The sequence below is a fragment of the Falco punctatus genome, assembly GCF_963210335.1.
Source record: "Falco punctatus genome assembly, chromosome: 2".
NCBI lineage: Eukaryota > Metazoa > Chordata > Aves > Falconiformes > Falconidae > Falco > Falco punctatus.
In genome coordinates, this window is record NC_137581.1 from 4,467,680 (window position 1) to 4,493,353 (window position 25,674).

The 25,674-nt window shown below is 49.8% G+C and overlaps 1 protein-coding gene across 3 annotated transcripts in view; it reads right to left on the minus strand.

Annotated features, from left to right (window-relative positions):
* GDPD4 (glycerophosphodiester phosphodiesterase domain containing 4) overlaps positions 1–20,494 on the minus strand; it is a 44,836-nt gene extending 24,342 nt beyond the window's left edge. For 2 of the 3 annotated variants that reach the window (XM_080374784.1, XM_080374782.1), the window contains exon 1: positions 14,621–20,494. The gene's annotated coding sequence lies outside the window, so the exon portion shown is untranslated. Of the gene's footprint in view, positions 1–3,105; positions 3,173–14,620 lie in introns of all 3 variants that reach the window. The other variant, XM_080374783.1, reaches the window with a different exon arrangement.
* Positions 20,495–25,674: the final 5,180 nt, after the last annotated feature.

The window sequence follows — 25,674 nt, forward strand, 5'->3', positions numbered from 1 at the left end:
AAAGTGCCATCGTATCCTTGAGTCCATACCAAACGTGTTCAAATCCAGGCATGTCTGCTGCAAATTTGTAGCTTAGGACTCCCAATTTCACTGATTTATCTGATGTAATAACAGTCATTTAAGAACAAGAATGAACAATTTGCTGCACTATACAGATGGATGAAATGCACACATAAATTGTTTGCAAATAACTCAGAGCCCAGCATGTCTTTGCAGAAATCAGTGGATAAATCCTTGCAAACTGACATTTCCAAAAAACGGATCAGTTTGCAGAAAGCAAAAATAAAATGGAGACATAAGACGCAAGTTAAAAATGAAATTATGCATCCCCTGTACCCTTTCCAAATGTCCCAGCCTATTGGAAGCTGGAGTGCAAGGAGACCGGATGGAAGTGGAACAAAAGGAGTTTTGACCACTACTAATTAAGCAGTGCCCAAGCGTGCCATGCACTCCTGAGACAGACATGTCTGCCCATCCAGGGCAGTCACACACTCTTAGATACGGTGGGGTCAAGCCCTCCCAGAAGCTCAGCAGTATCGGATCTTGGCACCAGCAGGTCACCCCATAGTAAAAAATTGATGCCGATCTCATGTGGCAAGATGGTGATCCTGCTCTTAAATTACCCACAGCACGGATGGGGGGATGTGGGCATTATGCCACCGGTGAGCAATGCTGGCCGCAGCTGATCTGGCTGTCTTCATTAGCTGGCCTAAAGTATGCCTGGCATAAACCCAGCAATTACCAAGTTACTCCAGCCACGTCTTTTGAATATATTTGACCCTTCAGAGCTCTCACCAGAAGGGTGTCATGTGCCACGGGGTCGCAGTATTTGTTACCTCCTACAAGGTTCCTTAAACCACGAGTTCCCCTCTCACCAAGACTTAGTCTACCCCTCATGAAAATTGCCAGTGATGGAGATCCCACCAGCTCCCAGGACAAGCTACCTAACTAGCTTTACTATTAAAAGTTGGTGTGTAGGGGTATGCGTGCGTGTGTGTCCCCGTGTCCCAGTGTCTGGTCTTCTGTAGTACAGTTTAAGCACATTACTTCACACCCTGTTCGTGGTGGGTATAGAGAACAGCTTAAACTTTTCCTCTGTTACATACTTCATGTATTCACATTTGGACGTCTCCCCTTAAGCCTTCTCTAGCCTGAACAATCCCAGATTTTCCCATCTTTCCTTGTAGTTCATGTTTTCCTCTCCTCAGAGTATCCTTGTATGGAGTCCACAGTCACCTGTTAATTGGGGTTTTCCTTACGTTTCCCATGGGTTTTGGCACACGGTGGCTGTAACAGGACTTGGTGAACAGCCCGCAGTTTCCCCGGGGTAGACCTGTTCACCCATAGCACAGGCCACTGGATCCTTGCAGCATCCAGTTTCTCTCATGTGTCAAACATGGTCTGGCCTCAGCCTTCTGAAGGCTGAAATAATTCACCCTGGGCTCACCCCCAGCAGCAAGGGAAAGGTGTTTTCAACTTTATGCATCAAAGCACTTCTAACATCATTATAATAAAGAATTTTGTTAACTTCTGCCTTGGTCTTTCCACACAAGTCACCTCTCCAAGCCCAGGGGTTGTTGGGGAAGGCACCCTTCATCTCAGAGGAGGCTGGGGAAGGAGGAAGAGAAGAACACAGCCTCCTTTCCACTACCACCTCCACGTGGGCCTCCCAAAAACTTCAGGCTGGTGAAACAAGAGCAAAAAACCTTTGTGTCTGGCATCCCCTGAATCCCCAATGACCCTGTTGTCCAAGATGTTTAGCAGTACTACTATGGCAGTCAGACCTCTCAGCGTCAAAGACCATAACCTGTCCCGTGCTTTGGGTTCTGGCTTCTGCCGGTGCCCCATCCATCCATTTCTCTTCCCCTGCCCTGCCCCTTTTCTTCCCAGAGACCTTTTCTCTCCTCTCCTATGCCCCAAAGGACAGAGCTACCTCACCCAGCTGCTCCTCTGCAGCCTGAAAAGGGCCAAAGCACCCCACAGAGGCAATAAGCCTGGACTCACATCTCATCTGGTTAAGCACAGATACTTTCTGACATATCTACACTCAAGTAAATGGAGATACGTTGGGCTGCACAAGACTATCTGGACTACTGAGGAGGTAGATGGTCATTACAGGCCAATTGCTCTTAGCTACCCCAGTTATGCTACACTGAAGTTACAGTCTTGTTACTTTGAGAGGATTTCATAAGCTTAGGGCTTTGACGGCTGTTGCCACCAGCAGGGGAAGGTACGGCTGGAGCTCTTGATGCAATGCAGTGTTTGAACATACAGGGGACAATACAGTAGGAACAGCACAAACAGCAGAAGGAAGCCACTATGAACATGGTGCCACCCCTTTCCTTTTCTTTGGGATGCCAGTCCAGGGCTAGGCATTCATCACGGGCTCAGACCTCAGAGCCCTCAGCGCTCAAAGGGGACACCTTGTCCAAGAGCTGACCCCAAACAACGTCCTAAGGTCATGGTGGCACCCAGTCCTTGCCAAACCTTGGGAAATGGCACTTATGAAGCTTAAGTTTAGGCATCTGAGTTCATCAATTATGTGCCTAGAAAAATGACTTTTGTTTGTTTGTTTTAAATCCATAAAGATGGAGCTGTATAAGAAGGAACTCTTCATTCTCTTCCATCCTTTACCAGCATCTGCTTTTTCTCTGACATAAGGTGACTAGAGAATGAAAGCTACTGTAGCTGAAGTCCTCCTCTACCTAAAAGATAAAATGGCTATGCACAAAAGATCTTGCAGTCACCTGCCAGACCCTTCCAAAAATACGACCAGAAGTCGACAGAGACTAGAAAACAGGGAACCCAACAAACACATTATGCCACATCTGCTGGGATCAGCAAGCTCTCATCCAAAGCAGAAGCCACCCTGCCAAGTCCCAGATCATGACTTGACCCAAGGCTGCTCCTGCTCCCTCTGGGCATACAGGGCTCACCTAGCAGATGGGAGACTTTGAGCCACTCTGCCCCACAGCTGTAGGGGACTGCTGCGTCTCTGCTGAGGAAGGAAGCACAGATGCTTGAGGCACTAGACAAAAGGCAATGCTTGTGTGTTGATGCAAAGGCAAGAGTTGACAGGGATCAGGAAGACCAGGGACAACTCACCAAAGATTTGGGCCACTTCAGTCTGAAGGCAGTGGCTCCTAAGAAGAGCTCATCTCCCTCTGCAGCTCTGCAAGATGAAAGTATCTGTGCTGCATTTACACTGCGCTGTTGCTAGTATCAGCAAACACTTCAGTGGTGACTCCAGAAGTCCAGAAGAAACTCCTCTTAGAAGTGACAAGTGCCACGTGAGGATAAGGAAGACAAAGGCAAATAGAAGGGCAGCCAAAAAGGTCCTTCTCAGCTCAAAATGTATACAGATCTCCAGGCACTTCTTTCTTCTCTTTGCCTGTGTCCTTCCACACAGGCATCACTCCTTCCCTTTAACCTCCACATCTTCTCCCAGGTGCCCCTCCCTGTGTTTAGATAATTGTGTTTAATTTAATGCAAGCTCCCTCCTTACAGCTCACTCACCTCTCAGGTTCTCCATGACCCTCCATCCCATGGTTTCATCCTTGCTCACAAATTACCAGCCAGAGCATTCAGGAGCCGTAACACCTCTCCCAAGGTCTGACTGAATCTGAAATGCCTCAGACCACATCAAACGTTGAAATATTTAAATTTGAAAGCACCTGATCCTAGCAAAGATAATATCCCAGCATCTGGACCAAGCAACAGCATCACAGCATACGGTAGATGCAGAGGCCTGGAGGCAGGAGGTCTGCATCAGGGTTTGGAGCAGTTCAGTCATTGCCAGGATGTAGCAAGAGGCCTTACAGTACTTGCCTTCAGATTTGAAGCACAGCGCTCCTAAAATTTAGAGGTTGTCTGCAATCCCTGCCCATCTCCACCAGGCAAAGGTGAATGGATCGCGGAGGGAAACAGCAAACTCGAATCTATTCATTGCAAAAGCCGCAGGAGCAAAGAGCAAGCTGGAAAACATGCATCAGCAGGAGAGCAAAGTTTAGGACTCCTTAGCAAGCGAGCCGTGAAAGCAGTAACATATGTTTTTCAGCTCCATAAACCCGATACACCTCAGGTCTTTCCCATGCAAACAGAGACTTTGTTTGCGCGCAGATAAAAGTCCCCATAGTGGCAGGCGGTTGGACAGGGCTGCTCATTTCCCACTGCTAGACAGAGAGTGAGGAAGATCATGAGATATAGCGCAGGGGGATGGAGCAGGAGTGGAAAAGCAGGAAACGTATTCAGCCACACAGCCTGAATGCAGAAGGTACTGCAAGAGGAGCTTGCTTGAGAGGCCAGTGCACAAGCGAAGAGAAAAAGCCCTTTTTTGGTGCTATTAGGGCTGCGGCATTCATCTTTCAAGGGGTAAACAGGTACAGCAGCCCAATTTTTCATTGTCCTATAGCTTTTTCCTGGCTCCTTTTAAATATTTCTTTCCTTTCCCATACATCTACCCAGTCTTCTCCCATACAGTATCTGCAACATGTGGGCAGGGGGGTGCAGGCATCTTTCCAGATATTACAAACACACTTCCCAGTCCACTGCAAGAAGAGAGTTGGAAAAAAAAAAATTACATAGGTACCAGGACCTATGTGAGGGACATGAAGATGGTCATTTCTCAGCACCTGAGCATGGCCAGCTTGCCCTGAGCACCTTGATGACTTAGGAAGGGAGCAGATAGGAGTGATGCCCACCTTGCCTATACGACCATTTCCAAGGGATTTGGAGAGAAAGGGAACCCCATGCTAGGGGGAAGAGGTGTTCTGAGCCTGATCTGAACCTCACCAGCCCCTTCAGCTCCCTTGCATGGAGATTTCTGGTGCCATCCCACCACTCTCTTGGGCATCGTTTCCTGCCCTTCCACATGGGAGTCTTCCACAGCATTGCACCAACAGATGCAAAGGAGTGAAATCAACCTCCTGGCAAGCTGCTGGTTGATCACCATCACCACAAGCAGCACACAGATCTTGGAACTAGCCAGAAAAGCTCAGCAAAGAGCATCCCTTAGACTTGCATCTCTACCCTACGAGTCTACCCAGGGCTCTGGATCACAGCCTAGGTCGCCTTTTATTTCATCATCGCCTGCCTTCAGTTTCTTTTCAGGGAATTAATGAGGTTTAACACAGGAAAGGAAAAAGGATCAAATAAAATAAAGCTAGTCATAATCTCCCTATGATAGGGAATACACTCTGTATCTTTTTCTTTCCCTGGCAGATGATAATTATAATTTATCGCTAAGACTTCCAACAGTTTCTTTCTAAGCCTTAATTATACCTTACTTCTGTGTGGGAACAGGGAGTGTGCAGACTGGGACAAACACGTGCAAAGCACATCTCACGAACCGATTAGCTGTTGGGTTTAAGGTGGAAGAACACAGCTGTTAAGACAAAGAAATGATAGAGCTTAACGACAAGGGATAGAGGGAACAACAAGCAAATGTGGCAGTAGAAGGGGTTAACAAGGTATAACTGTTCCTGCAACTGCAGAAACAATATTTCTCCATTTCATTCACCGTAGTACACCTCCAGGATGCGGTTTAAAAAGCTATGGGGAGGTTTCCACCCAAGTTAATGCCCTGTGTTTGGTAATACACCACCACACTTTGAACAGGCACAAATAATCAAGGTAATTTCAAACAAATTAACCTACGAATAAAGTCAAAATCCTGTATCCGTTAGGGTTGCACAGGGACTTATCCCCAACACAGAGGACTCTGTGCTATGGTCTGAAGGTCAGACATCCCACAGGAGCTGTGCTGGAAGTGGGTGGCGTGGCCTTCTCAACCATCAGTCCGTCATCTATAGTCACATGCAAATGCTGTAAGGCAAGATTTTCTGAGGCAGCCAGTTGATATTGTGGGGTCAATTTGACAAGCCCTTGAGGAAACTCTGTGGCTGGGGATGAGTCATATGGGTTCGGTAACGCTGCTGCTTGTCGCAGCACTCTCCAAACTATCACACTGCAACAAGGTCTTTCACCATCTCGTACCAGCATACTCTTCATACAGTCCCTCTGCTGCCTTCTCCTCACCTCATCCAGGGCATGTGTTCTCTTCCTCTCTCTCGTGCTCTCTTTCTTCCTCCCTCTCTCTCTCCTTCTCCCTCGGCTGCTCTCTCTTCATTGGCTCCCAACCACTTAACAGAACCAGCCACACCTGCACCTTATCTACATCGGCCAACCCACCGCCCCTGAAGCCAGCCCATAGTTGTATGTTATCAATGATAATTAACCCAGCTGCATTCCTCTACAGCTGCTGGCCCCAGATTTCTACGCAAACCCCTGCATGTTGAAGCAAGCCTCAATCCAAGGTGGGATCTATTCACCTTAAAATGAAACCAGACAGTGGCCACGAGAATTTAGGGTAGAAAAGACACCTTAATCCCTGGCTTTGTTCCAGAGTGACCATCACAGGAAATAAATCTCCAAAGTTGAACCACATTTTTACACAGATCACTTTTTCCTCTCCCCCAACCCTCCCCAAGAACTGTTTGGTGTCTCACTACTCCTTCAAGGTATCTCTCTCAACAGTCTCTCACGTTGGGAGCATGTTTGTCCTCACTGTCCCATCCCCAGGGCTGACTCATCCACAACCATTTGCAGAAACCTTGCTTAATCATAATCATCGTCATTAGAAATTACAGCTGGTTTTCTTCATCTTCAAAGCGATTTGCGGACTGCGTTAACAAATGTGTGCCCAGGAAATTATTGGCCAAGCCTCAGAGCATTTACAGTGGTTTTTATACAAATGCTTTCAGCTTCACGTGGAAACAGGCAAGTGGAAATCACCATGTTTTTAAAAGGGTCCCACGGTGCTACAATAGATTTCCCCTCTCGCCTGCTAGGAGCAAATTGAGTGTTTTGAATAAAGCTGATGAATAGTAGCTTAACAAAAACAAAACAAACAAAAAAAGGGGGGGGGGGGAGGGGTGGAGAAAGACTTTGCCATGTCTTTGGCTGGACTCAGGCATATTCCCATCCATTATTATTACTCAAACCTCCTGAAAGGGCTGAGTGGTTTCTGTTCTGCAGAGGTTTGCACACCACCAGCATCCCTCTATTCCAAGAAGCAAAAGCATGTGTCTGGCACAGATGGGGATGGTTTCAGCGAGGGAAGCTTTCCGTTGTCAGGGAATGGGACATTATTCCCAGAACATCTGTTCAGTGTGGTCTGGGTTTAAATTATTTTTGACTGATTGCTTCTTTGTAGAGAGGTTCACACTACCTACTTTCTAAAGAGGTTCCCCCCAGCCCACTCAGCTTTTCTTCTGGAAGGTCTTGCCCACCCTAACCATCCTTGTGGAATGTGGCACCTCCCCCTCTTCCTTCTGGAAAGTCCCAACAGTCCCACGCATCCTTCTAGAAACTTCCACTGCACCACTCGAGAAAAAGTGGCCACCTACAGCCACCAGCCCAGCAGGCTTGGTGGCCGTCAGGCCCTGCCAGCCTGGTGTCTCCGTGGTCTCGAGGACTAAAGCTGCAGCTGCTGCATCATGGAGGGTCCAAGAGATGAGTGGGCAGGAGGCCTGCCAGCCCTTGGTGCTATGAGGGAAGGGATGCTCCAGTCCCAAGGAGAGGAAGGGGTGACCCATGTCCAGCCCAAGGTGCTCTTCTAGTCCTCCACAGAAATGACTGCCGCCAGCTTTATTGATGGTAATGGAGGAGAGGAGACTCTGGCTGAAGATAGCAAAGCAATCCCACACTCCGACATCAAATGCTGACCCAAACACAGCAGATTTCTGTACTTTCATGTCTGTTTTCCATATTTCCCTCTGCACAAAAACATGGATAGGGTCCAGTTTGGCCATGGAAGGTCCTGAAAAACTCTGGCACGTCAGAAATCTCATTAAAAAAAACAGGCAAGGGGAATTCATCATGTTTTTTAAAGGGTCTCACAGTGCTACAGGAGATTTTCCCTCTCAAAAAGTAGATATTCACCTATATGAAATGGTTCAGGTTATGTGTTTTTCAAGAATTGCTTGCCTTGGGTGTATTCACATGGCTCTAGGTGTGAGAAAGCTCTGATCCAAGTGTCCTTGGGCGCACAGGCGCTTTCCCAGCATCACAGAAACGGGCACAGCACACAGGTAGGTTTGGCCCTGTTGGTGCCAGACCCATTAGCAGAGCCTTCCCTCTGTTTTTGACCCTGAGCCCCTTCATAAGCTTCAGTTATGGCTCCCCTTAGCTTAGTCTTGTGTTCCCCCACCATAAGGATAGCCAGCCCTTTGGGGAAGCTGGCATTCTTTCCCTGGGCAGTACAGGTGGACAGAGGCAGAAATTAGCCCCAAAAGGGATCAGGAGCAGCGACCTTCCAGCTGTGGCCAAACGGAGACCTTCCACCGCCCAGTCAGGTGTTGGTTCCAGCCAGCAGCAGCAAGGTGTCCATGTCGAGGTGTCATTTTACTGACCCAAAAAGGGTATCAGGGACATCAGCGAGCTCATACCTCCAGGTCAAGCCTGAAAATAAAGGCTCAACATGACCAGTTGGGGATGAAACACTGCTCCCCACACATCAGTAGGGACAAAAGGAGAAGGGAAGAGTTTTGTCCTCACCAGGCTCGTGGCAATGCAACATCAGCAGCGGCGATGTGCGCAGGCGTGCTCAGCCCAGCCCCTTGCAGCGCGTGGGGCACAGCTCTGGGCTTTGCCCCTGGGTGGCCCGCGGCTTTCTAAGAAGTTGCTCTCCCTCCATTGAAAAGCCACCGTGGGGAGGCAAAAAGTGCTTCCACGGCTCAAAGCCTGCCTGGGGGGGAGGAGGAGGAGGAATAAATCCCTTGCAAAAGAAAAAAAAAAAAAAAAAAAAAAGGATCTCGGAAAGGGGGGAAATATTTCTTTGAAGATAAATCCTACTTTGTGCAATTCAGCATGCCCTGGCTTGGGTCCCTCTCTTCTCCCGTGAATGCCTAAGTGGCTCTTTGTGCCCTGCTGTTAAGGGGAGACAAGGAGATTGGGACGCAGTGTGGGGGACCCTCTCTGGCCCCACAGCCCCACCAAGGGCAGCTCACCGCCGCAAGCATCATCTCCAAGGGAAGACTTCGTCTGTCAGCCAAGAGAGGGAAAGAAAAGAGGTTTGCAGATTGCATACCGACGCCCAGCAGCTCTGCAGAGTGCTATTCAGCCGGGACAAAGGACAGGGGCCCTGGATGGCCATCATGCCGAAGCCCCCAGCACTGGCCCTCCCCCAAGCTGCCAGTGTTAAAAGTTAAGCTTTGGAGCAAAATACCCCTGCAAGGAGGGGAGGAAAAGAGAGGAAAGGACATTTTCCATGCCACCAGCCGAAGGTTTCTCTGTTTAGTTATCTGCAGTATCCAAATGCATCAGGGCTGGCCCAATTTTGCCTTTTAAGAATGTGGTTCTGCTGTTCCCAGAGGAAAATCCTTTCTAGCTAATTAAACACTGCCACATTTCTGCATAAGCCATCTCAGAGAGCTTTTGAACCCACTTCAGAGCAAAAGGATAGTCGACACACAAGATCCATGCTCAGACCCCCTGACCTAACACCAACCTGCAGATGCAGCGGGGCCATCACCCACAGCCTCAGTTTCCCAACTTCGGTTGTGCCAACGGCGTGGCAGGAGCAGCAGATGATGACTGTACAGCTCATTTGATTTCTGTCCATCTGCTGGTGCAAGCCATGGAATCTGCTTAACAAGGCAGAAAGATCAGTATAGACAAGCCATGGGAGGACCCTTGTGGGACCTCCTCAGAGCTCAGGACACCCAGTACAGTCATCTCTGTTGGACCAGTGCCTGGCAGCACTCACATCCCAGCAGTTTGGAAGAAGGGAGCAATTTATTTAGTTGCAGAGCTTGAGGTGGGTTGGACTCATCTCCTCCATGTTTGAGTGGTCACCCTGAGCTCCTGGTACAGCCAGAGAAGAGAAATGGACCCTTCATCCAAGGGCAGGTGTCTAAATAAGCCAGATGAACTGTCCCACACATGTCCAAAGTACCGGGGCACAAACCAGCCCAAGACAAAGGGGATTACATCACTCAAACCCAGAGAGCCCATTTCAACCCTGTGACCCTTCCATCTCACCGTCGAGACACCTCTGTACCTTGGGCTTCGCCAGCTGCCTTGGTATGGGCACCCAAGCCCATGGATACTTGGAAGACCCCCCCACAGAAAAGCTCAGATCAGGCAGACATCAGCTAATGGTATGAAGAAAGTGTTTCCCAGCATCAGGGAGAGCCAGGCACCACCAAGCACGTGATGGACCTTGCCCTGCTCAGTTTTGCCCAGCTCAGTTTAGCTCCTCTGGTGCTGGGAGCCAGCCCTGGACATCTGTGCCTGAGTTGAGGCATGAGGGCTCTGTGGTTACAGCTGGCAGCAGCAAACATGCACCAGCTCAGTGCCAGGAGCCAGCAGTGAGCCTCTGATGTCCCATATAGGCTCTCCTGACACCAGCCATGGTGGCACTTCCAGATGACAATATTTTCTGGATCTTTGTTAAAGCCCTTCTCATCTATAGATCATGGTTTGCTTCCTTCTAGCCCACCGTACACCTGTTTCCAAACAAGGGTTTCTGCCACTTGCATCTCACCCCCCTCGCCATAGGGACACAGGTAGTCAGGGCCACTTCTCGTCATCCAGCCAGCAGCATGGAGAGGCCAAGGCCACCACTTCCAAGCGGTTGTCTCCCCCTTGGCTGTAGGTTTATCCCTGCTGCTGTACAAAAAGCAGCCACAGAAGTTCTCCATGCAGAAGTCATGGGGACCACAGAAGGTCCCATGGGTAGGACCACATGGAAGACAACAACAGGCTTATGGAGAGCTGTAGTTCCCAACCCTGTAGTGCCTCATTTTCACAGAAGGGCCAAAAAAATCATCCACCAAAACAGCATTCACCGTGAATTGCAGAGAAATATGGGAGAGGCTCAGCTTGGTAGCAGGTTGCCAGCTGACAGCAGGGAGGGAATGAAGAGGTCACAGTGGTAAAGCACTAAGATTGGGGCTGGATAATCTGGGGGATGGAGAAGGTAAAAGGTTTGGTGTCATTCACCTGTGTTTCTTGCAAGAACTGGCTTTTACTCAACAAAAAATTATTAAAGGCTTTGCAGGGAGAGAGAGAGAGCACTTAGGAGAGAGCCACCATGACCCCACAGAACCTTTCTGTCTGCTTTAAGGCATGAATCAATTAAAGCAATCATGGAGCAAAGGTTAATCAGTAGCAAGTACATCTGAAGAAATAAGCAGTCTTTTAAAAAGGAATTGCTCTTGCCAGTTTCCCCTCTCCTGCCTTTTCTAAAGTGTCTTTTATTTCTCAATTTCTGGAGACCTTCCCAAATAAGTTCAGTGATTAAGAGCAGCTGCCGAAAGGACCGGACTGAATCGGTGGTGGTAGGCAGGGTGGTGGGAGCAGAGAGGACCAGACCCGTAATTGTCACAGAGGCTCAGTGCTGTACAAAAGTCTTAGGGATTGAAAACCTCCCAGGGGCTGCCAGCCTGTTTAGAACAGATGGAGGCTGGAGAAACAAGGAATTGCCCACAGTTGTGTTGGAGAGCAGAAGAAATGAAGTGGGAGAGCAAGGAAGGGACTGACTCCAAACCATTTCTACATAAGCAATGAGAGTCCAGCCTGAGTGTGCAGGCGTACAGTGATGCTTCGAGCTGCTCCCATGCTCTGCCCTGCTTGCAGATATGATCTCCTTTCTTCTTGCACCCAACAGTGGCGTTGACATCAGAACTGTCCCCATAGGCAGCTGCCAGAACTTCATTCACACGTGTACAGATTCCCCCACTCAGCCCTGCCTTACCTCCCTGCCTGCTGCTGTCACACAGAGCACCACCATCACGGTTAACTTCTTGCCCTTGCCAGCTTTCCATGTGAGTGTTGACTAAAGAAAAGTGTTGGCATGCTGTGGTGGCCCCAGGAGCCTTCCCTTGGCACCAGATCTACAGAGGATGAGTCCCAGGACAGGGTTCCTCATCTCTTTCTTGCTACAGCATCATGTACATCTACATGGACTACAACTGCCCAACCACCAGAAAGGACCTGGGGCAGGACCATGGAGAGTCCATGCTGACCCTGAGAGCAGGTCCTCATCATGCTTAACACAGCATCTTCCCTGAGGCCACCACAAAGACTAGCAAGGCAAACAATAACAAAACAGTAGGACCGGTATGAGACCAGGACATGAGCACATTCAATCTGTCCAACCCTCTAAAGTATCACTGTTTCTTCTTCCTTCCTTTTTCCTGGAGAGGACAAGAAACGCAGCAGATGCCAATGTCCTGCTGGTGGGGAGAGCCACAGGGAACATGGCCCAAGGTCACCCTCTGTTTACTGGGATCTTATAAAATGCCAGCCCCTCAGCCACCAAAAAGCCATGGGTCCTCCTTGAATGCTGCTGGGAGAGCAGTGTCCAGCACATGAAGAACAGGGTGAGGACAAGATGCTGAAGAGATGAGCATCTGCAGACAGGCTGCTCAGCTTTTGCGCAAGGTGTCCGTAGCTGGAGCAGATGTGGAGCAAAGCTCGTACTGCCCTCAGGGCTCATCCTGCCATGAAAGCATGGTCCAGGGTACATCACAGGTCACGTCTCCAAGCTGCTCTACCCATGCTGGCTCCCTTTCTTTCCCCCCAGTATAATCTGGAGCCCAAAGGATCTTCCCCAACTGCTTATCCTATCTGCTCTTCTAAAAAGTAGCTCAAGACCCTCATTTATGGTACACCACAGAGGTCTCTGGGGCAGTTCTACAAGCCAAACCACAGGTGGTCACTCCAAGACAAGGTACAGATCTCCTCGTTCAAAATATCCCAGGAGACGTGGAGTTAGGCTCGGTCTCAAGCCAGGCTATTGCTGCAGAGCTCCCTCCAGCCTGTCCCCCATGCAAAGCCACCGAGCTGGGACTTTGCCACGGGGCAGGATCTGTTCCACACTGCAAGGAGGAAGGAGCACACGTGTCTCAACTGGTGGGCGGTAATTTCAGAAGCCATTTGCACGCACTGAGAAATGTTTGCTGAAGGAGTGCTTCTGGGGTCTCACACAGCAAGGAAATGAAGAGCAGGTTCTCAAAGGGCCGCAAACTCGGGAAGTGGGGGGGAAATGCTTTTTCTTGTATTTTGGCTGATACTTCATCACACTAAGTACAAGTGTATGGTAACAACTTGCACAGAGGCACTTTGTAAGCTGCAGGTACTCTCACAGCAACCTACCGCCACCAAATTTCAAGAATGGCATTTTCATCACCAGAAAAGACACATAAAGCTCCAAAGATCAGTCACCTCCTCGGTCCAGCATCATGGCATAAAAATGTCACAGGACTGGTTGTGAAACCCAGCTTTGTGTTTCTCTGCAAAGATTTCCAAAAAATTGCCCTGGAAATCTTGCACACTTTTTAAACGTTTCAATAGCAAAATTGGAAAGGAAGTGACAGCTTTGGCTCCCACATCCAGAACATTTCTTTAATTAAAATCCAGCTTGTCCCATGGTGCGTTATGGTTATTGTTGCTGTTGTTAGTTTGGGGTTTTTTTTTTTGTTGTTGTTGTTAAATGTAGTTTAAAAGCTTTGAGCAGCTGTAGGAAATTATTTTTTTCTCTCTTGCCTTTCCACCTGGTATTACATGCTGGAGAATAAGTCCTGAGAGATGTTATACTGTGAGGTCGGGATTCCCAAAGCAAGCATAAAAGTGAAAAGGAGGTGATGTACACCACGGGCTGGACCTCCAGCTAATGAAAGTTTGCACTACCCAACCCCAAAACTGGCCTGGTGCCAGTCCCCAGGTTCATATCAGCTGAGCACCCAACCCTGAATTAAAATTCACACTTTCCTAGAAGTGAAAATTCCCCCTTTTCACTGCTAATTATGGATATGCCTTCAAATCATGTGGAACAATTCAGATAATGGCAGGGCCAGATCCTGCTTTCGGCTGCAAACTGAGCTGTGCTCCAAACAGTTATCCATCAAAACTCCCAGGGTGACGTGCAGCGGCGGGGCAATTGATGGACCAGAGGGTTTGTTCCAGCCTTTCCAACCTGGTCCTGATTATTTACAGCTGTTCCCAGATGTTAGCCTTTCACGGGTTATTTGTTCCTGAGTCAGCCTCCCCGTTCACACGCTAGGCAAGCTCAGAGGAAGAAAGAGAGAGGCTCCTTTCTCCCTTTTACTATGGAAACAGCCCTTTATCCCAAGAACTGCAAATGCTTGGCCACTGTTTCCCTCCCGCCACTGCCCCAGCTACAGCAGCCCCACCAGCCACCCACCACTCACATCTCATCCCAGCTCCCGTTTCTCCCCTCAACAGGTCAAAGCCAACTCATCTGGTGCGGACCCCGAGAGTGAAGCCAGACTGCCAAGCGCCTTCTCCTCCCCAGCAAACCACCAGGACCACCCACCACTCACAAATCACCCCCTTGGCTCCCCTTTTGTTACCGGTTCTCCCTATTCTCCAGCACTTCAGGCTTTGTTTCCCACTGCAATCCAGGCAGGAGCCGGGTCAAACTCCCGCTGTCGCATCCCCAACCAACACACTCAAAAGTCCAAAGCAAAAAGGGAAAAGTCAAAGAAACCCCCCACCACAGTGCTAACTTTTAGGGCAGGCAGGAAAGAGCAAGAAGAGGCGCATTTCACAGGGCAGGAGCATCTTTAAGGGTTCGGAGAGAGGAGATAATTACCTCGCCGGGACGCTCATGGAGGGGTTATTTTTCCTTTCTGCCGCACTTGGGTTGCTGTGTCCTTTGCTTGTGACACTCCGGGACCCGAATGGTGGCACCGCTGTGTGACACCCAGTATTAGAGAGGCTGCTGAAGCCGTCCCTCCCACGGTAGGAGGGGCCACGGGAGGCTTAATAAATTCAGTCCCCAAGGCTGGAAAAACTAAAATCTGATGATGGGATGCGGGCAGCTGCTCACTGCGTGGCTCCAGGAGGTGCCAGGGACTTGCGGGCAAATCTGGGCTTGATTCACCCATCTCACACCTAGAGCAGGAGAGGCTGGCATGCAAATCCTGCCTTAGCAGAATTAGGTGTGCAAAGGAAGGGGTCTGAGGAAATATCCCAAAGGAGATTTGGGCAAAACGTGTCGTCACCAACCCTCAGAATTAAAACTTCGGAACGCGCTCTGTGAAAATGCTTCTCACAGCTGTAAGCCCCAGGCGTGAATCCGCTGCACCAGATTTCTGAGCAACCCTAGATGCAAGCCCTGCTTATTTTACTTATTTTTCACACAGTTTTGTGCTTTAATATCTAAATCCTATTAGAGACATAACTTCTTTTGGCGGGGGAGAGGGGGCAGGTCAGTACAACAAAAGCAGTTTGTGTGGTTGTATTTTGTAATCTCCAGTGCACCCTGGACTCTCAGAGAGGCAAAAATCCCACCGTAAAGTTTCTCGGGTTAGGGAGCTGACAGCCTCACACCACTCCTCCTGCTCCTAAAAACCTCTTTGCTGCGTGAGAGGCAAGAGCAACCCCCCTACAGCCCCGGAGCACTCTCTGAAACGCCACTGCTGCGAGCGTTTTGGCCCTGTGGTCTCTCCCACTGGGATTTTTCTCGTTGGATGAAAAGATGGATCAGAGGGTCCCTCAAAAGCAAAATCAGCAAACCGCCCTGGCAGACAGAGAGAGGAAGATGAGGGCAGACACGATGGCCCCGCAGCTTTTTGGGGCAGCTGACATTAGAAAGAGAAACTTTGAATCAGCAGGTGAGCTATAGAGACGACAGGCTGGTTCACTCTGAAAACTAATGATGAGCAACAGGCATATAAAAGTTCCACTTTAAAAGCAGTATTGCTAATCCTTACTTAGCACTAGGTCCTAAAATAGCATCATCTCCCTTTGGAATTGGAATATTATATAACTGTGGGACCCGCAAGGTATGAAGGTAGAAACAGCCGGTTTTATTACTGACTGTCTCCCATCTCAGCTTAGCTGGCTGGCCTGAAGAGGCTTGGGATTGTGTGTGAGTGTCTAGAAATATTATCTGTTTTATGGTGTGGTTCCTGGGAACCTGATAAATAGGGCAGGACAGGGTGAGATTAAGAATGCTGATGGCACTGATGAGATGTAGGAAGATGCAATAGCAGCTTTTCCAGGTACCTTGCAGGTATAATCTCCCGGGTTAATCCACTGGATTTTTCTCCTTATATATTTGCGGTTGTCCTGAGCCCAGCTTCATCACGGAGCCACACTAAGGTCCTGAAGGCCCGTGCCCAGGGGCGGCATGGCATGGGGGTGGCCTGGCAGGTCTGAGGAGCAGCAGAGAGCCCAGAGAGCCTGAGAGCTTTGCTATGTCTTTGAAGCCAGCAGCAAGGTCTGCACTCCCCGAAATACCTTCCGAAGGGCTTCCCTGTCATCCTTGTCCCAGCTGCCTTGCTTCCAGCTGCTGTATCCTCATGGCATGGATGAACTCCAAGGAGTACGTGGGGGATAAGGGCACAGGGTTGAGGAACATCCTCAGCACTAAAAAGCTCCCTGCAGTGGAGGGAAGAGCCCTGAAAAAATAAAAAAAAAAGGTCATTTAAACCACAACCATAGCCCCACCTCTTAACAAGCAAAGAAAATCCCAAATATCCCTGTTCTCTGCCCGAAAATAATGCCGTGGTTTTGCCACCTTCTGGGTACAGAGACACAAAGCCTTCAGTGCTGCAGTTTGCTCTGCAAACACCTGGCAGAGGACTCACCAGCCGAGCAGAGGTTGCTCTGGGTTCAGTATCTTCAGCTCAGAGTTCACCCGCTTATCTCAACGGCCAGACCCTCGCCGGTGCCCCAGCGCGGCTGGCAGCGGGCAGGGGAGGATCTGCTGGAGCCCTGCCACTGGTGAGCCCAGCCGGGGGGTTGTGAGCCCATAAAGAAAATGCCTACAGGGAACAGGTGCCCTACAGCCCCTCCCCCGAGGATATCAGTGGGGCAGGTCAACCTTGAACCCTGCTGAGTTTCGCCTCTGTTTGTGTCAGGAGAAGAAAACCAGGGGGGAAATGGCACAAACAGGGAGCGGGGATGGTCCCCCTGCCCAGATGCCGGACACAACATGGAGTATTTTGGGGGGGAATACATATGGTCACATCCTCCCACACTAAGTACTCCCCAGACTGGGACATTTGCCTCCTTGCAAAGCCCTGCCTTGGCAGCAGGGAGGGGCCGGTGCGTGTCCCCCTGCCCAGGCTGTGCTCGCACACCGTCCCACCTGCCGCACGGTTGCACAACGAGCTGCTGCAGAGCCTTGAGAGCAGGTGACTCATGCAGGTAACAACGTCCCCACAAGATTAATTACAGAAACGGCACCATTTACGGCGTTGGCGTTTCCAGGAATGATAAGGGAGTTGAGGGGCTGGAGAAGGAGGAGGTGACCTGAAGTGATCCAGACTTCTCCCAGGGGATGGCAGCGTGCTGACACAGACCCCACAGCCATGGGCGAGTATCCCACAGGAAAGCAGAAGTGTCAGTCAGTGGAGGCACAGAAGGTGGGCTGGGGGGAGAAAGGGGCCTCAGGCAGCTCCAAGCCCCTTCGTAAGAGAGCCGAGATGCCTCCAGAGCTGCAATGTGCAGCATGTCAAAGTATAAAGATGCTGACAGCCAGCTTCTCTCTGAGCCCTGGGGGATGACGCTGCAGCAGGGGTCTCTTTCCCCATCTCCCAGCCTGAACCCTCTGACACACAGCTCTGAAACGTCAACAACCAGGGAATCCATCAGCCCCCTCTGCCACGAAGTGCTGGTGTGGCAAAACTCAGGGTAAAGCAGAGGCACCGTGCAAATGGGGAGCAGCAGCTTTTGCAGGATGCTGGCAAGCCTCCAGGGAAGCCAGGGCCTGACCCTGCTCTTGCACCCTGGGATATCTCCTTCATCATTGTTTCTGAGGCTGCTTGGATTGATCAGACTTATTTTTAAGCCCACGTGCTCCCAAGGAATGCTGCTGTCCCTTCCCAAGTGACAGCAGCGGCTGTAAATAGCGGTCGTTGAATAAAGCCCATCGTGTTGTGCCAAAGACTCCAGTTTCTTCTGGAGTGTGCAGCCTACCAGGTGCAAAACTTAACCCAAGCGTCAGAATTTAAACTCAAAATAATCAACTCAGGCAGGCAAAATTGCCAGGCAATTTCCTCTCCTGAGTCCTGGTGCTCAGAGTGGGGCTCTGAGCATCGTTTCTGAGCGAGCTGCATCCCTCAGGCGGGCAGCAAGGGAGGATCAGATGGATTTGTGCCCCCCAGGCCAAACGCAAGCCGCGTTGTGTGGACGGAGGGCAGCCACGGGACCTTTCACATCACCCTGCAAAGCAGCCGGCAGCCGTAAACTCTCTGCCTCTCACAGCTGTTTCTGCAGCAGCTCCGCTGCCGGCGCTCCCACGGCAGGGCTGGCTGCTGCTAGCACCATGGACCGGCCGATACAGCGCTGTACAAAGAGGCGGAGAGGTGGTCCTTGCTCTTCTTCTCCCATGTTTTATGGCTGTCCTTCATGAAACAGAATTGGTTTGTTCTTGGCAGAAATCAGGGAGTTGCAGTGTACCCGGGAGGATGCAACTCGAGTTACCCCCAAGGGCCACAGAAGTCTTAGAGGGGAAAAGCAGATGCAAGGACCAGTGGTGAAGAAGAGGGTCCAAGAAACCATCCCTTGGCCAAATGTTTCTGCACCCAAGCACCATAATATGGCAAATGGTATGGGGGCACCATGAGGGATGTCAGGAGCGAAGCATGTTCACGGTTTTGTTTTGTGAGGGCGTGGGCAGCTGCTCTGTGCTGCCTCCTCCTGCCTTACCCGCTCTGGTGGGTGAATCTGGAGGACCACTTTAGCCCCTTCCCTGATGGTCCCTCCCCCCAGGGTGGTAGGGACACCCTGCTGCTCCTCAGTGGGGATGTCACGGTGGGGAGGTCCCCAGCTACCCCAGGGTTATAAGCCACATGGGCCACCCTTCAGGGAACTGCACAGCGTGTGATGCTCCTGACCCCCAATAAGTTTTGTGGGGACTCCAAGCTGATGCTCCATTTCGGGTCAGAAAGGTGTTTCCCACCACTCAGGCTCTTAAACCCATGCTGTGCCCCACTTCTCCCAGCCTGGGCCATGATGCTCGTGCTGCAGCTTTGTCACCATGGAGCCTCTTGGGTGACACTTATCATCACCGGGATGAGCCCAGAGACTTCACCAGGTGCTTTTCACCCTTCGCATGAGTGGGTGGCCCAGGCAAGCAGAGCCACACTGGCCAGAGGGAGCCACCATTGATGAGACATCCCTTCCCCAGCACCCTGACGCAGGTGGTGGCATGGCTAAAGCTCTTGAACCTGCCTGGGAGCACCCAGCCCACCCTCTCTGGTGCAAGGGGAAAACCGAGCTGGATGGTGCCTGGTGTGGGGACACCTCCATCTCTCACTGCCCCAGCATTGCCACTGGCCTCACCTTGGTCCTCCCCAGGCTGGGACCTACCTGCCAGCTTCTTCATGATGGTAAAGGAGGTGGGACAGCTGACAATGTTCCTGGTTTGGGTCTGAGTTTTCCAAAGCTGGAGTGTTCTGGAGTGTCTACAAAACACAGAGACCTTGGTTGAGGGGTGGGGTTACAGCCTGGCATATTTAGGACAAGTGGGGAATAGAAGAAATTGGTGGATGCTTCCACTGCAGGGATCACCATCCAGGCACCCGTGAGCTTGGGGAATGGAAAGGAGTGGGGCTGGGGGAGCAGTTTGCCCCCCAGCTCACTGCCCTCCAGTGCCAGTCCAGCCCCCCAGGAGAAGCCTCTGAGTATTCCAGCCCTTCACCAGTGAGAAACCAGAGGGCTGTTACCTGCCCACTGCCCCTCAGAGCTGGATCCGGGCACATGTGAGTCCTGGACACCATTACGTGACCAGGAGGGCTGTGACCTTGACTGCCAGAGGAGCTGCTAGCCCCAGATTTATGCAGTCAGTGGGTTTGGGGCACAAGGTGTGGGGTGAGGGACAGGTCCTGGTTCACTTCACCCATGGCTGTGTTCTGAGGGGACAAGCCCCAGCTCAGCACTTCCTCCCAGCTTCCCTCAACCCTGCCAGCCATCATGGCACAGCGGTGAGATGCCTCTTCCCAGGCTTAACCAGTATGTCAGCGCAGACCTGGCCCGCCAGAAGGCCCCACCAGACCCAGGAGAAGCGCGGTGGTGCCTGCCAACACCCACCCTGTCGGTGTGCACAGAGGACCCAGCATCAGGGACCTGTGTCGTAATGGGAGCAGAGGGCCTGTCCTCGATGGCTCACGCGTGACCGTTGGAGGGACACGTTTGCCACAACACCCAAGTGCAGACAGTAACTTAAAAATGAGAGGGGGGCAGAGCTGGAGATGGGTGATGGCAGGGGAACGGGCACAGCGGGACACCAGATCCCGTGTCGTGACCATCTCCTTATCCCTGCTGGTGCGTGCCGGCTGCCCTCACCTGCATCCTCCAAAGAAACATAAAAAGGGTGGGTTTTTTGTTGCTCTTGGAAACTGAGCAACAAAAGGGAACGAATCTCCCGTGCAGCTGCCGGGAGAGGGCATTACAGCCCCAGGAATGGGGAAGCATCGCCCAGGAAAGCCCAGCGAGCTTCCCGCTCGCAGTGTTCAGGCTAAGGAGCTAAGAGGACAGGGCACTAAATTTAGGGATGAAGAAAGTAAAATTTTATAGACCTGGGGGAGGTGCCACAGAAAAAGCAGTAACTGCACCTGTAGCCTCAGGATGCCCCTCTGAGATCATCACACTGGGGCTTCCCTCCCACGCAGATGGAAGAAACTGAGGCATTGGGAATAGAGAAACCAGGACACCTTGACCAGAACCACTGCAGAAGCTCATCTCCTGTGCCATGGGTCTGCCTTCCCACACGCAGCTGAGTGGGTCCTTCCTTTTCTCTATTTAAAAGGTGCCACCACAAATCTGCTTGCAGACACAGGAGCAGCTGAGGAAAGCACTGCTGAACATCCCGTTTTGCCAGTTTGGACCTCAGAAAGGCACCTGCAATGGACAGGCACCAAGGTTTGAAAGGGTGACCTGGCCTGGGTCAACCTTGTTAGGAGCTTCCCAAGCGGAGATGCATTGAGACCTGTTTCATAGAGATGTTTGGTTAAAGGCTGAAATCTTCAGAATTATTTATCAGACTCCAAAACTGATTCAGCCATCAAAAAACTCTCCAATAATTATTTATTTTAAAATTTGGTTATAAATTACCTTTGAGGAAAGCTCCCTAGGGCTCTGAAGAGCCTTCAGATGGGTTGCACTTCACTGAAATCAATGCCAACCATTTCTTAAAGCCTTGAAATCATTCATTGTCCAACATCTCCCACCCCCAGAAGCTGCTGGACAGTTCAACCAAATTCATCTCAAGGGAAGAGGCCTCCAAGACAGAAAGTTCTCCCCAGAAACCATGCAAAATGGTAGCTAGTTAGAAACAGACTGTGCATCCTCCACAGGGGAAGAGGTATAGCCATCAAACATCAACCCAGCAGCATTTGTACATGCACTCTTGGGGGTATGTTACCAGGAGCATAAGTTTTCCTGGTACCCTCCTTTGTGAGGCTTCAGAGGAGGAGGAGCAGGTGGTGGTGGCTCAGTTACATTTCCTATCTCTAATGCGACAAGGACACCCCATGTGGGATGCTACCACATCACCGCAATCCCAGCCAGCTGGGCTGTGATGTTCCTCTTGCCCGAGTGATGGGGCTCCTCATCTTTGCAAAAAACCAAGAGAGATGGGTCTCTCCTCTGGCTTTCCTGAAAAAGAGCTGTTGGAAAGTAGTCTTCAGCTAGAGCATCTGTTCTGGGCAGAGGGGATTTTATGAAGTAACATCAATTGCCTTATTCAAGTTGGTTAAGTCCCCCATTCAAGGTGTTCCCTTTTCTTCCAGCATCCTCTCTACAATCTGGCTGACCACCCAGCTGAACTTGGGAGAGCTTGGCAAAGCTCCTCACTGCTCCTCACCCCCACGTTCCCCGGAGGCTGACCTCAGAAAGTCCTCTCAGCACTGGGTTGGGTTTCTCAGACTTCAGAGTAAAACACCCAGGTCGGACATTTTACAAACAGGAGATGAACTGCAGAAGGGAGGGGGGGGTGGCACAGGTGTCCTCCCAAAACAAGAGATGTTCCTGCTCCCTCCTGCTACGAAGCATTTGTGTGAACCAGTATGTAGGATGATAAACTCCTGCTCTTGTCAGCCTCATCCTACCGACCATGCAAGAAAAAATGATGCTGGGGAAGGTGGTTGTAGGTACCTATCCCAAACCCTCCCCTGATTTCCTCCTCTGTGCCAGGAGCCTCGGGCACCAAGCTCTACCTGGGGGGAAACCAAGCACCCAGCAGGCAACGATGTCCCTCACCAGCCGCTTCCTCCTCAACCTGTGATCTAGATTCTGCTTCCAGACTAATGTTTATCAGGCCATTAACTATGCCCAAACAAGTTAAAATAAGTCATAAAAATCACACTTGCTGCAACAGCTTTTAGTGTAGTCGCTTTGCTCAATCAATTAAGATCTGATTAATCTAAAATCTTAATCTAAAATCTAAAATAGGTCAGAGAAACACAACCCCTCCTTTAAGCGTCCCCACTCATCTGTACTGTCACTGTGAGGGTCACTGCAAGTGACTTCACAGCAAGCGAAGGAGAACCAAGTAATTAACTCCGGTTTACGTAAGGTTTCAATTTTATTTTTAAAAGGGCTGAACTGACCTCACACATTAAACAAACCGGGCACTACAGGAGAGTTACACCAAGACAATATGAAGAGAAATGCATTATCTAGCTGATTTGAAAATGGCAACGTCCCCCGTATTTCCAGGTGGGACGCAACACAAAGACGTCTGCCAACAGGTGAAGGCTGCAGTCAGGAATCAGTAGGCGCGGAGAAAAAAAAGTCTTCTTTACAAACACGAGAGCAAAGCCCGGCAGCTGCTGACACGATCCCAAAGCAGTGCTGAGCGTGAACAGACACTGTACTGATGCGGCCAGGCGAGAGGGAATGAGCCGCCTGTCATCCACAGAAGCCTGCATGAGATTTGCTTCTGCTGTTCCACGTACCCGTGAAGACTTGCCTCTCTCTTCAGTTCCTTGGCACATCAAGGCCATCTCGTCCGTTCTAGCTCCTACTTTCCCTTTTCAGCTGAATTTTGTCATTTTTGCAAACCTCCTGGGTTAGCTCCAGCGCTCTTGGCACGGGCTGTGACTCAAAGCCATATTGCTGCTCCAGTCTCCACTTCCAGCACCTTTTCCTCTCCCAGGCTCCTTTCTGCTCTCCTCCTTCAGAGACAGCAGCCTTGAGATGCAGCAGGCCGCTGTGGCACTCCCTGAATTTCCTCAGCGATTGTGTCACTGAGATTTTAGCCTTTGCTTCATCCTACCTCAGCACCCCTTGGACCAACACCATCTTCTTCTGTAGCATTTCACACCACTTCTCTGCAGGTGTCCACTTCGGCAGCGAGTTTCTGTCCAGCTTCCACCTGTATTACAGTTTCGTTACTGTTGGCTATTCTCTGTCGAAGTTGTCAGCTGCTTCTCCAAGATCCCACCTTCAACATTGCGAGCTGTCATCATCAAATGATGAGATCTTAAAAGCCATATGTTTGATCCAGTTGGGCTTACGACCCCAAAATACATCTACAGGCTCTCCATTACGGTTAAGAAGCCATTAAAAAATCTCGTTATTTTATGGTGGCGAGACGAATGGGGAATCAGACGTCACCTTTTACAATTTTAACATTGAAGATGATGCCATCCACTGTACAAATGGATTATGCAAGCTCTTAATTAGGAATGAGGTTCAAACAAGGACTTCGATCTGGACCACTCTGACCATCAGCCAGGGATGGGAGGCCTTAAGGAAGCAAGTACCTGCTTACAGACCATTGCAGTCCATTCTTGCACAGCTCTTTGCTGCAAATATGCCCTACTTACACCAGCCTGCCACATTTTGAGAGACAGATGGATTAGGATACTAACAGAGATCTCGGCTAAGAAGCAACAGCCTTTTACACACCTCACACTCCTGACCAAGCAACGTTTTTTTGCCACTTTTTCAAAACCAGGCCCCTGAAAAGGGGCATCAAGTTGGAAACGAAACACTGCAGCAATCCCGCTTGCTTTGCAAAATAGTGGCTTTTTGTGTGGATGTGGTGTTTACCCCCCAAGCCTCTTCTCAAGCCCATACCAGATCGTTCAAGTCAAGTAAGTGTCTCCATGGAAACCTTTTTCAAGAAGCCTCCTTGCTGGAGAAAAGCATGCACCCCTTTTGTTTAAAAGGGGAACACAGTTTGGTAGGAGCATAATGCCTGCCCAGAGTAACGACTCCTCAGCCAGATTTATGCCCTTTAAAAACACATCGATTCAATTAAGACGTTTTAGGGATGGCTAAAGGTGTGAGATTGCTGTTGCAACTAAACTAGCAAGTTCTATCATCCCCTCCATCCCTGCCCATGGTCTTCACACTCAGCATCACAACCTGCCTTCTTCAAGGTACACGGGCTCGCCGTGCTCCCACACACAAACTCTTGGCCCTGCTGAATTGTTTGTTTGTTCAAAAAATCCCTACAGCTGAAGTAACACAAATCAACACCCAATCCTGAAATATAGGAAGCATCCTATCAAAGCTAGCAATACTTCTTAAATAAGACAATCTTCTGTGTTTTGGAAAAAAAGATGTTTTAGCCTCATGCTCCACCGAGCCCTTTGTAAGCTGTAGCATGTCGCAACATTTCTAGTGTAAGATGGCTTAAGATCCCTCAAAAAAAGAAGCCAGTTTTCTGAAAGGATACTCAAAAAATGGAGCATTTTATGTTCTGATATAGAAGAGAGACTTTAATATTAACAGGCAAATAAATAATTAAGGGCTAGGATTAAAAATGGTTTCAACTGGGGCAAATCAGTTCATAGAGTGTGTAACAAAAAAAAAATAAAAAAGAAAAAAGCAAAGCCACTGAAGAAGTTCTCTAGTTGGAGTCGCTTTCAAATCACAGCAGAGTCAAGACATTCTCAGAAAAAATAAGCTCCAGAGGTTAATTTTTAAGTCAGAGAGTCACTATTTAAGAGCCCTCTGCAGACAAGAAGATGCTGTAAAAGGCTATGTGAAAGCTAATACAGGTGCTGATGCCAGGCAATGCACAGTCAGAAAGTGGAGGAAAAGACGTATTTCAGGAAAAAAACCCTAACAAAACGATCCCATTCTCCTAAGCTTACAGTAGTTACAAGATTTTTTAGGATTTTTTGAGAACATAGAAATGTGGCATGCCTGGTAACTTGAAACTAGGTCCAAGCACACTGTAGCAGCTGCCTCCTCTTCCCACCACCCATCACGGGTGGGGAAAAGAAAAAAAAGCCTGGAGCAAGATGACACACAGTCTTGCAGCTTCCCAGTGGAGAACAAAAGGCTTTTAGCAAACCTTCTCTCAAGCAGCTAAGAGAAACCAGGCAGGAACAATTCAACATGGAAGTCAATGAGACAGAAGCACATCACTACCATCAGAGGAGGGATAAAGTCATTTGTGCCAATTCCTTCCTGTTACACAACAGAGAATGCAGAAGAGCTACTTAAACACACACCAATAACCCTTTCCACCTTCTCTGGGGAAACTTTGCAGAAATCTTGCTGCAGAAAAATAAGCTCATGCATGTGCCTGCAGATAAGGTGCATCTGCGTTAAGGTCCTCATCTCAGTGGGATGCAGAGGCTGGAATGGGGAAGGGAGTTAAAAGTTGGAGACATTAAATGCATTTGTGGATCAGATGTAATCCTGTGCTGTCAAAAAAAGTAGGTTACTAAATCC